This window comes from Canis lupus, chromosome 28 (genome assembly GCF_011100685.1).
Source record: "Canis lupus familiaris isolate Mischka breed German Shepherd chromosome 28, alternate assembly UU_Cfam_GSD_1.0, whole genome shotgun sequence".
Taxonomy (NCBI): domain Eukaryota; kingdom Metazoa; phylum Chordata; class Mammalia; order Carnivora; family Canidae; genus Canis; species Canis lupus.
Window position 1 is genome coordinate 18,575,551 of NC_049249.1, and position 12,332 is coordinate 18,587,882.

Below are 12,332 nucleotides of genomic sequence, written 5' to 3' on the forward strand. Positions count from 1 at the left end.
ATATCATAATCTGGAGGAAAGTAGGTGGTTTTTTTGGTGTTGAGATAGATTGGATTAACCAAATAATCCCATTACAAGACAGAGCAGAAGAAGAATATTTGCTTGCAGTGTAGTAGTCCAAAATAAGTGTGCAAGCCTCAAGAAACTACAAATATTTGTCTTGTGAGGATACAGTCTCAGGACCCTACCATTAAATTAGGATGCACCCTCAGTGCATCACCTATGCCACCAGCTTCTTGTGATGCTTTAGCACATTAGTTGACAGTTCTTTGCTCCATTAATGAATCACTCATGACAAAAATAAGTAGAACTGAAAGTAATTTTTAGATGGCCTGAGAGTGACTTTTAGTCACTGTAGATGTTTTGCTTTAGAATTTAAGTAAGCCTTCCCTGCTGCATTGGTGTGCTTGAGCTTGTTAGTAATGGAGGGTAGTTGGAAGAAAGGCAGGTTGGGGCAAAGGGCTCCTGTCCTAAGAGGAAACCACCTGTGAAAGGAAAAAAAAAAAACCCAAAACCATCTGTTATTCTACACCACTCTGAAAATAGCCCTCCACCCTTTCCCACATAAACAACTACTAGATCCTTAGATGAGCACATGGACAAAAACCTGACGAGGTGACAGGCACATGGAGGGCTAAGCAGCCTAAAACAGCCCACCAACATTTGCATAGAAACCCCTAGACTTAGAAACTCCAAAGGCAACCGTCCCAGGTCTCCTCCCTCCTTGGGAGTTTTGTACTGCGGCCCAATAAATGTTGATTTTCTGCTCACCATTCTTCATCTGGTCTACCTCTTCATTCTTTGAGGTGGTGTGACCAAAAACAGAGGGCACTAAAGGAAAAGAAATCCTGAAACATCAGGATCAAACTTCTATTATCTTATTACCTTTCCATAAAATGAAGATAACAACACCTTCCTCAAAAACATGTCATCAGACATGTTAAAAGACACCTCCAACTACTTTCATTTTGACCTCAGTTTGTACTTCTAATTAAATTCCTCTTTCCAATTTATCTCTTAACTCAGGCAAAAGACCCTGTGGGCAAAGCATCCCCTGATGGGAAGCAAAACTACCCCCTTAAACAATAAGGACTTGAGCCTGAAAGTCCCCGCCCATTATTGACTTCAAGATAAGGATAAACTTGACCTTCACTTCCCACCTGCTGTACCCACTGACCTTTGTCCCACATTTTCCTTATATACACCAAGTAGCGTTTTTTGTACTTCAGAGATAGTCTTTGAAACCACTCCAGTCTGCTGTCTTCCCAGGGTTGGCCTCACTGGAACAAATCCCATTCTTGTTTCGCCACCACCTGTCCCTCTGCCTTTGGATTTTGTTAGCAGTGAGTCTGTTTGGGACCCCTGGAGCCAGGCACTCTTGCACCCTTGTACCCCAGTGACAATGTGACAGCAAATGTAACTCTGCCCACCTAGAAAAATCTCCTGCCACTTTCCAACAGCTAAATGTGTTCCTTAGGATTGCATTTTAAACAACTCTTGTGGACTAAAAATATATTTGTTGGTTTTAAGAATACCTATTTGGATCAGAGACACTAATGATGATACAGGAAAAACTACTTGGGAAAACCAATGATGGCAGTTTTGTTTTGTTTTTTGTTGTTGTTGACATTTTTTAAGCACCAAGGAAAAAGAATAAACTAAGTATTTATGTGGGGTTTTATGCCCCCAATAATCAATTTTAAAAAGGTTCCACTTGTGAAAAGTTTTGGAGAAAGCGAACGCATTTGGGCAATGGCCAGGAGAATTTCAGTAAAAGTTTGAAGAACGAAGCAGAGAAATAAAACTAAACAACTTATTTTTTTAAAAAGACGTAGACAGAGAAGAATAGCAGAATAACAGTAAATGGTATACCTAAAAATCAGTTTTTATCAAACATTAAAAGGTGACTTGTGAGTTAAAACAATAACAAATATTTACCCAAATTTCTGGGAGCTTTTCCAAGCTACTCTACAATTTAGAATTGGTGGGATTTTACTCCTTACACATTTTTTTAATAAGTTGTTAGTAATGAAAATAATATATTATTGTTATTTTTAATCTCACAATGAATCATTTAGAATGAGTTCTCCAAAAATAGCTTCTATTACCTCACATTAAACAAACTACTGACAGTTATTATTTTGAGAACCAGCATATGCCCTTGTACCGACTGTTCTGTAATAGAAAAAAAATATTTAAATTTAGAATACGAAATTATTTTTTTGGAACCAGGTGGCTTCTGGTATAAAAATGAAACGAGTGTTCAATGCCGCTTGGGGAATTACAGAAGACAAACATAGGATGTTAGCGTAAAAGAGATTTTGGCCACCTGCGTTTTGCAGATGAGGTTATTGAGGCCCAAAGAGATAAATTGTCTTCCAATATGGGTACTTAGAAAAAAAGAGAGAGAGAGAGAGAGAGTAGCAAAGTAATTGCTAATCAAATTCAAGAAAACAAATTTGAATCAAAGACAAAGCTGAGAATAGAAGGAACTGTCACAATTATTAACACAATCAGCCTTTAGAAGTCAGAACCATATCTATGCAAATATGAGGCTGAGTAAGGGTGGTGGGCATTATAGATTGAGTAGAAACATTAGCTTCTCTGCATGGCTCTGAGCAGAAATAAAAGAAACACAGATTTTTCTCCATAAATGTAGAAAATGTTTGACTAATCTCTGATTGCTATTTTGCCCCTATGGTCCTACCTATTATTAAGTTTCCTGGCAAATCAGATTCTTTCATTTGCTTTGGCTATAATCATATGAATTACAGGTTTCATTTAGACTCATCTCACCTCTCCCAGTAGGAAATATCCTTCTGTCATTTTCACCAGACAAAAATAACATTTGCCAATATGAATAAGGAATCAAATATGCTCAATTACACAGTTGATCTCTATGGACATCTGAGAACCTTGTGCCTTGCCCAGAGCTGTGTCCAGATGGAAAAATGCATGATGAATATTTGATTTTTAGAACTTCCTTTTGGGTAATATGCACACGATAGCTATCAAGACCTGTTATACCCCACATTCTGTTATCAAAAACTACACCTTTGCCTCCCTAGGCTATTAATCTTCCTGAGACCTCAAAATTGCTGAACAGTATTCAAACTTGAAAATAGATTATTGGTTTTGTAAGAAGTTTCATTTCCCATTTATTCTGACATTTCCATTTCAGCCCTGCATTCTAAATGACTACACAAGAAGCTTAATGAAAACACTTTTAGAATCTAACTAGCAAGGTGGACACACATGTACAGGTATGGTGCATACTTATTAAAATCATTATGAGGATGAAGGGGAGACAGAGGAATGGCCATTGCTTTGTACAATCTATGGCCAGATGGGACTCCATGCCCTTGTACCCTTGTAATGGGTGAAGTTTCTCAGCGACTTGTCTGAAGCCCTATAAATTAGGAACCAACTTATGTATCACCTCCTGCAAAAAGCTTCTCAAATAATTTACTTTTATTTTTTATTTTTTTAACGATTGTATTTATTTATTTGAGAAAGAGAGACAGAGCATGAGTGGGGAGGAGGGGCAGAGGGAGAAGGAGAAGCATGCGCCATGCTGAGCAGGGAGCCAATGTGGGGCTTGATCCCAGGACCCAAGGATCATGACCTGAGCTGAAGGCATTTGCCTAACCGAGTGAGTCACCCAGGCATCTCAAATTCTAAATAATTCTCAAAGGGACATTTAGAGGTGGGTAGTGGTAGAAGGGAAAGCATAATGAAAAAAAAAGGATACTTCAGAAAATAGGAATGAGGTAGCTTATTTTCCTTATGCAAACTACTGCTTGTCTTATTAAATGTGTGTGTTCTACAATATGAAGCAGCTCACAAAAGTTTTTAAATAGCCCAAGGATTTAAACATTTAATGACAGAGAACTGTTAACCTAAGCTATAATCTAAAACCAAAGAGAATGGTTCCTTTCATTTCTAAGAATTTAGAAGCAGTGAAAGCCAAACCCTATAGGAAAGTAATGAGCTTCACATTTTGTGCATGTATTTTTACAGATATCCTTAAGGCATGAGAATTTATCCTTTCACCAGAGACTATAATTAATATTTCAAGGCTGAATTAGATCTGTTCACCAAAGATGGAACAGAAGACCCCAAGGAAAACACTGTTGGGAGGAGGGTGTATAAAAAGACAAGATACGGTCTGAAAATGTACTTTAAAAAAAGTATGGGAAGCTTCGACAAGAAAGGAAAATGCTGCCAACTTTTTCCTGAGAAAACCTAACAGAAATTCCTGTCCAGGTCCCTTTTGCCTGAGGTAAATATTTAAAATCTAAATGCAGTATATTCCTTTTGGAGGTAGACTATCAAATCGCTTGAGAGTCTTTTTTTTTTTTTTTTTTTTTTGAGTCTTTGAATATCACACACAGAACCAAGCAAATCCAGAGAATAGTTTAAAAGGTAAAGTTTTCCCCTATAGCCCAAGTTAGTCTTCCCAGGCCTCCAACTTAACGTAATTCCCCAGTCCATAAGTAACAAAACAGATGTCTAAATACTGATTCACAAGAAAAAAATCAATCCCCCGCAGGCCAACTCTACCCTGGAGATAGTTGGTTTCTGCATAGAGTTCTTATATTTAATAACCATTTTAGAAATAGCTTCAGATAGAGAAAGCAATTAGAACCCTGGCATCTCAGAATAAGGATAACCTCTTCATTTAAAATAGAATATACCAAAACTGACATAATTCTTATTTAAGTCCTTTTCATTGACACTGTTTTATTTGGCTCTCTGAGCTCATGGTACATCCACAACTGGCAAACTATAACCCATGGGCCAGATCTGGCCTGCTGACTACTTTTGGATGGCCTATGAATGGAGGATGGTTTTTACATCTTTAAACCATTGAAAAACAGTGAAAACAAACAGTATTTCACAGCATGAAAAAATTATGTGAAATTCAAATAGTATACCTAAATAAAGTTTTATTGAAAGAGTTCTGCTCATTCATTTATGTATTATGCATGATTACTTCACTCTATAACAGCCAAACTGAGTAGTTATAACAAAGAATGTATGACCCACATAGCCTAATATAGTCACTATCTGATCCCTTACAGAAAAAGGTTGCTGATCTTTGATCTACAATTCTGATTTTCTGGAACAGAACTAATTTTCAAAGTTATCTTCTTTTGTGAATGCATGTGTCCTAATTGTTGGATAAAACGTGTGCTAACTCTAAATCTTTATCTGTATGTTATAAAATGACTTGACTCTCAAAATAATCAAGTTTGTGACATTAAGTAGGCACCAAGAACAGGAATTTGTTATATACTGAGTGAGCCCTCTTTCACAATAACACCCTAGAGAAGAGTCCAAATTTTGACCCATTTTCATCTAACACCAAATGACTGGGAGTCATTCATAGTAAAACACCCATAGGAATGATCTGTGAGTCAATTCATTTAACAGCTGTGTTTAGAAAATCATCCACATTCTCTCGTGTTTGGACTTAATCCAAAGAATGGGACAGTTTCTACCCTCAAAAAAACTTACAACATATAGAAGAACACCTAAGATGAGAAATCACAGTAAGTGTCTGGGTAATAAACTGATTCTACAGTTTATATGCCATTATGGGAATTTTTTATAGGTTGTTGGCCAAATAAGGAAAATAAGCACAGAATTGTTAGTGTTTTATGAAGACAGGTTGGCCCAATTTAAAAACAGCCATTTATTCCAAATTTGTAATCTTTATAATTTGTTAAAGTTAAAAGTCTTCATTTTATGAAATAATGATGATATAATTATAGGAGATGGCATTTTTATTTCTATTTTTTTCTGTTAGTCTTATGTATTATAATCTTCTATATTAAGCATATGTCCAAAGCCCAAAATCAAAATTATAATTAACAATCATAACAATAATATAAAAACTCATGAAATCCTGAAGTCTGGAAACTACTGGTCTGGATGGCAAGACTAGAGTGTCCAAGAAATACAATAGTTGGTAAGGCTCAAAGGTGAGTTTGGTGTATTCAAATTATCCAGAATCATGACAGTCAAGTGGAAATTTTTAAATTTAATTTGTAAGTCAAAGGGGAAGGCATTAAATTTTTGCATTAGAGAATAATATAATTAGAGCTGTGCTTCAGGGTGATAAATTTGGCAGCAGCGAGGATGGGTGAGTAAGAGACTGGAAGTGGGGTATCATTTAGGATAAGATGGTCCAAATGAAAAGTAATGAAGTCCTGAAACTGATAGTGACCACAGGAGTAGAAAGGAAAGAACAGAAAGCAAAGATCAGATACTTATGGAGTCAAACTTGACAGGACCTTGTGACAAACTAGATAGAAGAAATGGGAGGACAAAGTCAAAGAAGATGCCATAGTTCAGAGCTAGGCAACCAGGTAGACATGCATGCTATTAGAAACTGCAAATGGTAAAAAAGAAACAGATCTGGGAGAAATCTAAATGCAATATGAATTCTAAAATAAAGAACAAAACCTAGGCTAGATATAAGGCATAGGGTATGGCCACTGGAAATATGAATTTGATTATGTAAATGCTGTAACACTACTGTGGCCTCTTCATTATAATTTCTGCCCACAGGAACAGAAATCTAAAGAATTGTATTTCCAAAAGACTATGGCATTTTACAAATTGAAGTAAACAAATACAGTGAGAGCTATCCTTCCTTAATTGACAAAGTACCCTAGAGGAAATGTAGATCATAAAAGTTGAGCATCTTTACAGATTCCTTAGTTTTCTGGACATGCTAACAGCTCTTTAAATTCCCACAAGAAACCAGCACTTTCTGTGTATATGCTGCCTGGCTCCATCAGCTACCTATTTGGCTCAGAGAAACAGTCTGTGTGCTATAGTATAAAACTATCACTCCCACTGCCTAGTTACCAGCACCTAAGACCATGGATCATAAATAATTCTAACAATTCTAAACTTCAAGAATGTAATGAATTATGAGCTTTTCATCAGAAGACATGAGGATCAATAGAAGCAGAAGGTTTCTAGATAAGCACATTCCATAATTACTGCTTAGGACTGAATAAATCAATTTAATACCACACTTCAGAAAAGTTTTCAAAATGTATTTTCCCCCAGATTTATTAGAGTAATGCTGTATTGGTTCATGGCTCCATCCCATCTCCTTCTTAATATAACCTTTTAAGGAAATTTAATTTCTACTTCAAAAGGAGTTACATAAAACATCAATTCTCTGTAACTGGATTTGACACTTTTCTGTTTTATTTTTTTCCCCTGGAGGAGATGAATCAATCATCCAGTTACTTCTCAATTTATCTTATTTTTTCACTGTGCCGCTAACTTAAATTTATCAGGCTTATTTTGCAATTAGATAATAAATAGGTATTTAAATATTCTTTACTTACAATCTAATCGCCTAGGTAATGAGGCTGAAATAGACTGCATGATGCATGACAAGCTAGCCACTTCTTTCACATTTAATAAACCTTTTTTAGAGCAATTAAAAATGCATACTTACTGATCACCTAACCAGTCTACAATACTGTAAATAATTGAACATTTTAATGCTCAGATCCAATAACTGTAAAAAAAATTATTTGGGTTATTATTTCTGTTGTAAGAGCACATTAAAGATTAGCAGAGACCATAATTCAAATGTATATATTTGATTTGTGATGAGTGTGTTTGTATTATAGTATATATAATTAAAAATTCACTTGTCTTCTAAAGGATTGTCTGCAGCATATAAAATAGGATTGTTTAACAGCTCAACACTGCAAAATGCTTCAAGGTTAAATAACTGATGATGTTTTTGAAAGTGAAAAAAGAATATTGATAAACTAGTGCCATCAAACTCTTCAAGGCTTTCTTATGTTCTTGTCAAATGACTATTGTATTTGTTATTTTTAAGTGTGTAGGACTTTTAAAAAATATTCTATAAGAAAATAAAATGAGAAATCTATGAGTATACAAAGTAAAAAATAATCAGGATAAATATCAGCAAGGTCTTGTAGAAGAGATCTTAGTTATTAAAGCAAGTTGTCAATAATGCCCACAGAAATTCTTTTGCTATTGAATTAGATATTAAAGATCTATGAGCCAAAGAAGATCAAGAACTCAGAGTGAAAGGGGAGTTCACTTTCACTGAAATAACAGTGAAATAACAGAGCTTGGTAGTCAAAAAACTCCTTCTTACCCAAAGACTTGAAATGGAAGGAATAGCAAGTGAAGGCTCTCTCTATCTATCTTTCTCAGTCCAAAGGACCCCACAAAGGCACAACCTCTCCAAACCAGGGTCCTAGGCCATATCATTATAACTCAACCCTAAGAAAAATCAGAGCATTTGGAAGCGAATGGAAAATTTGGGGGACAGGGAAAGGTAATCAACATAGTTATAGAAATAGCTCTTTTAGAATTTTCAATCAGGCAAGGATTTTTTTCTAAGCGAGATGTTGAAAGAAACATTTGGGGAGAGTGTCATATTGCTTTGTATCATGTATTTTTTTATCCCTGACAGTGTGAAGCAGTTCCTCACTCTGTAGTTTGTTTTATTTTGCTTTATTCTGACAAGCAATTTTCAGAAGACGATGATTTTATTCTTTAATTATCAGGGCTTTTTAAAAAATCTTACTTTTTTTGTTAATCATATATTGAATAAAATAAAAGCCTGGAAATGGAGTAGTGATTCTTCATTCTTTATGAAATGTTTCTAATAAATAAAGAATCTGGTATTAAGAATACATCGTGGAATACCTGGCTGGCTCAGTGGCAAGAACATGCAAATCTTGATCTCAGGGTTGTGAGTTTGTGCCCATATCAGGTGCAGTGATTACTAAATAAATAAATATATTTTTTTAAAAAAGAAAAGTTCCCATAGCAAAACAAAGATACAAAATAAGAATTTTGTCTAACCTTGGAAGTATTAGCCAACATCCTGAATTTTGCTGGATTAAAAAAGAGGCTGGTCCTTCAAAGCACTATAAAAAAGGCTTTACTACTATTTAAAATATATATATATTTATTTATTCATGAGAGACAGAAACAGAGAGAGAGAGAGAGAGAGAGGCAGACACAGTCAGAGGGAGAAGCAGGCTCTATGCAGGAAGTCTGACATGGGACTCGATCCTGGGACTCTAGGATCACGCCCTGGGCCGAAGGCAGCACTAAACCACTGAGCCACCCAGGCTGCCCAAAAAAAGGCTTTAGAAATCAAGAACTTGAATTAAATAATTAGTAACTCACAGAAGTTCTAACTACAAAGTAACATATTCATATGCATTCCAATTTTCATTCTCTTTCTTTCATATTTTACATTAGATGTGATGATTGTTAATTTCTGAAAATGACACTTACCAAAACAAGTGAAGGCAAACAAATAGAAAAAGATGGCTTTGAGTTATCAATGTCCCAGGGATTAAGGTTGTAATTGGAGTTAAGGACCAGTTTCTACCTTGAAACACTTACTAAAATTGTGTTGAGATTGATTCTAAGCATGAATTAAACTGGAGGTTCTCTTTTCAGATACTCACCTGAAATAATGAGTTTCCCTCCCCTTCTCTGGGCCTTTGTACCATTAGCATGGTTAGTTCAGGGTGACTTTTCTGCCAATATTACAAGTGCAACTAATCTTACCAAAGGGAAGATATGTTGAAACCTTTTCATTAAATCACATGTCTGCTTACAACATCCTTCTCAGCCACAGTAAACAATCTTCCCAGGGAGAGGGAAAACAGAAATAGAAAGAGAGGAACATCTTACAAGAAGGTTTCTGAACTCCAGACACACTGGTCCTTCTTGCATGGCTGCTTCTGACTCTGCACTTCATTTAAGCTCTCTTGAGCCAGGGTAACAGGAGCAACCTGCTCAGTACACAACCTAGTCAGCTCAGTAATTTAAAAGCTTTATAAGTACCAAAAATAAAAAGCTTTAAAAATAATAAATCTAGAAAGCGACAATCGGGAGGAATCACATCCCTTTAGGGAACAGACTATAACCAGAATAATCATTGTTTGGAAGGGACATCTACAATAGCCCTAGTTATGAAAGAAAAGCAAAAGAAAAAAAGAAAAGAAAAGAGAGGAAAGGAAAGGAAAGGAAAGGAAAGGAAAGGAAAGGAAAGGAAAGGAAAGGAAAGGAAGGAAAGGAAAGGAAGGAAAGGAAAGGAAAGGGAAGGGAAGGGAAGGGAAGGGAAGGGAAGGGAAGGGAAGGGAAGGGAAGGGAAGGAAGAGAGAGAGAAAGAAAAGAGGAAGGAAGGAAGAACGGGAGGAAAAGAGGAAGAAACAAAGAGAGGGAGAGAGAGAGAGGGAGGGAGGGAAGGAGAAGATTCCCAAGAAGTCACACTGGTTAAAAAAAATTGAATGATTAACGTACAGAAAATTCTTCTTTAGAGGGTTTTAGGACACTCTCAATGGAAAATTCCAATCTGACCATAGTAGCACCCAAAAATATTTTAACTTGTATATATTTAGATCTCAGGTTCTGAAAAAAAAAAAAGAAAGAATTAGAGTGAGCCTGAATTGTTCTAATTATTTTATAGAAAAATATTATTTTATGATATTTTGTGTCATATTATTTGTGTTCCTTTTCTACAAAGTCTTACCCCTACTTTAATGAGGAGGGGAAATGCAGTGCAATAACGTAAAGTATTGGTTTGAGGGGATCCCTGGGTGGCGCAGCGGTTTAGCGTCTGCCTTTGGCCCAGGGCGCGATCCTGGAGACCCGGGATCGAATCCCACGTCGGGCTCCCTACATGGAGCCTGCTTCTCCCTCTGCCTATGTCTCTGCCTCTCTCTCTATCTCTCTCTGTGACTATCATAAATAAATAAAATTTAAAAAAAATAAAAAACCCTTTAAAAAAAAAGTATTGGTTTGAAAGTCAGAAAAGCATCAGTTTCATGTCCAAATCTCCTTTTTCTAGCTATGGAATCTTAGGAAGGTAATTTAGCTTTTCATGCTTCAGTTTTCTCACCCTTAAAATGATAATAATAATAATAGTGATCTAAAAAATTTTTTTAATTAATTGTGGGTCTTAAATGAGATAATGTAGATGCTTCCTGAAATGGATATGTTCAATGTTACATATAATTCTCATTCTGGTTTTTTTTTTTTTTTTTTTTTTTTAGATTTTATTCATTTACTCATGAGAGACACAGACAGAGAGAGGCAGAGACCCAGGCAGACGGAGAAGCAGGCTCTATGCAGGGAGCCAGGGAACCCAATGCGGGACTCGATCCCCGGTCTCCAGGATCACGCCCTGGATAGAAGGCGGCGTTAAAACCGCTGAGCCACCCGGCTGCCCGTCGTCATTCTGCTATTGATAGTAAGATTTTTACTGTTGAAAATTATTTACATAACCCTCATACTCCCTAGGGAAAATATATTATACTATGTAAAGAAAATAGAGACATCCTTAGCTTCAGGTTCACATACCATAACTATCTTAATATTTTCCCCCTCCATGTTGGTTTAAAAAAGGAATATTGGTATTTGGGGAAGGAATTTCTGTACTATGACTGCCTTTCCTTATCTGCATTAGAACACTTTTAAATACATCTTACAGTAAAATGGAAAATAAAATAAGGAATATTCAAATTATATTTATCAGGGAGAGGATTAGTGGAAAACACTCAGACCAAGTGATACAACTGCAAACGTGTGAGTGGCAACTTGACCTTCCTGAGACAGGAACCATTAAGAGAAAAAAACCAAAGGCTCTTTTTAAATAAAGTTCTGTGAGATCTCCATAAGTAGACTCTTTACAGACTTAGTGAATTTCTGTTAGTACTCAAAAAAATATTTTATTCATAGTCCAAAGGCACCATAAAAATCAAAAATTCTCGGACTTGAGAAGGTCTTTGTCCAACCTTGAAAGGACATTAAGAATAAATCAATGCCTGTCCTTGCAATTTTATTTAAATTGCAAATTCAAATCTCTCTTCAGTACAGGGTTTTCTTTTATTTGTTAATGTTATCCTTGCTCTAGAAGGAGAATTCATGAGTCCAAATGCTCTACCTGATGGGTAGACAGACGTCTCCAGAGGTTACTTGCAAGAGTCAGGGCAGAATAAATCTGGAATCAATCCACGTCTGGAAAAATTTTGGAGAAACATTTAAAGATTTAGTGTTTTCATGGTCAAGTTCAGATCATTGCCATTTCAAAGCTTGTCCTTGATTGGCAGTGTAGCTACCTCTAAACAGTTTTCATCTCAGGAAAGGATAAGTAGGTATAAGGAATCCATCAAGGCTTCAGTTACTACTAATGCTGCAGAGCTGGAGACCTGAAGAAGTTTCAAGCAGTAGATTGTAAATGTTGCAGAGAGACCCATCTATGACCATTTAGTTCTGCCAGTCAAGTCCACGGTCCA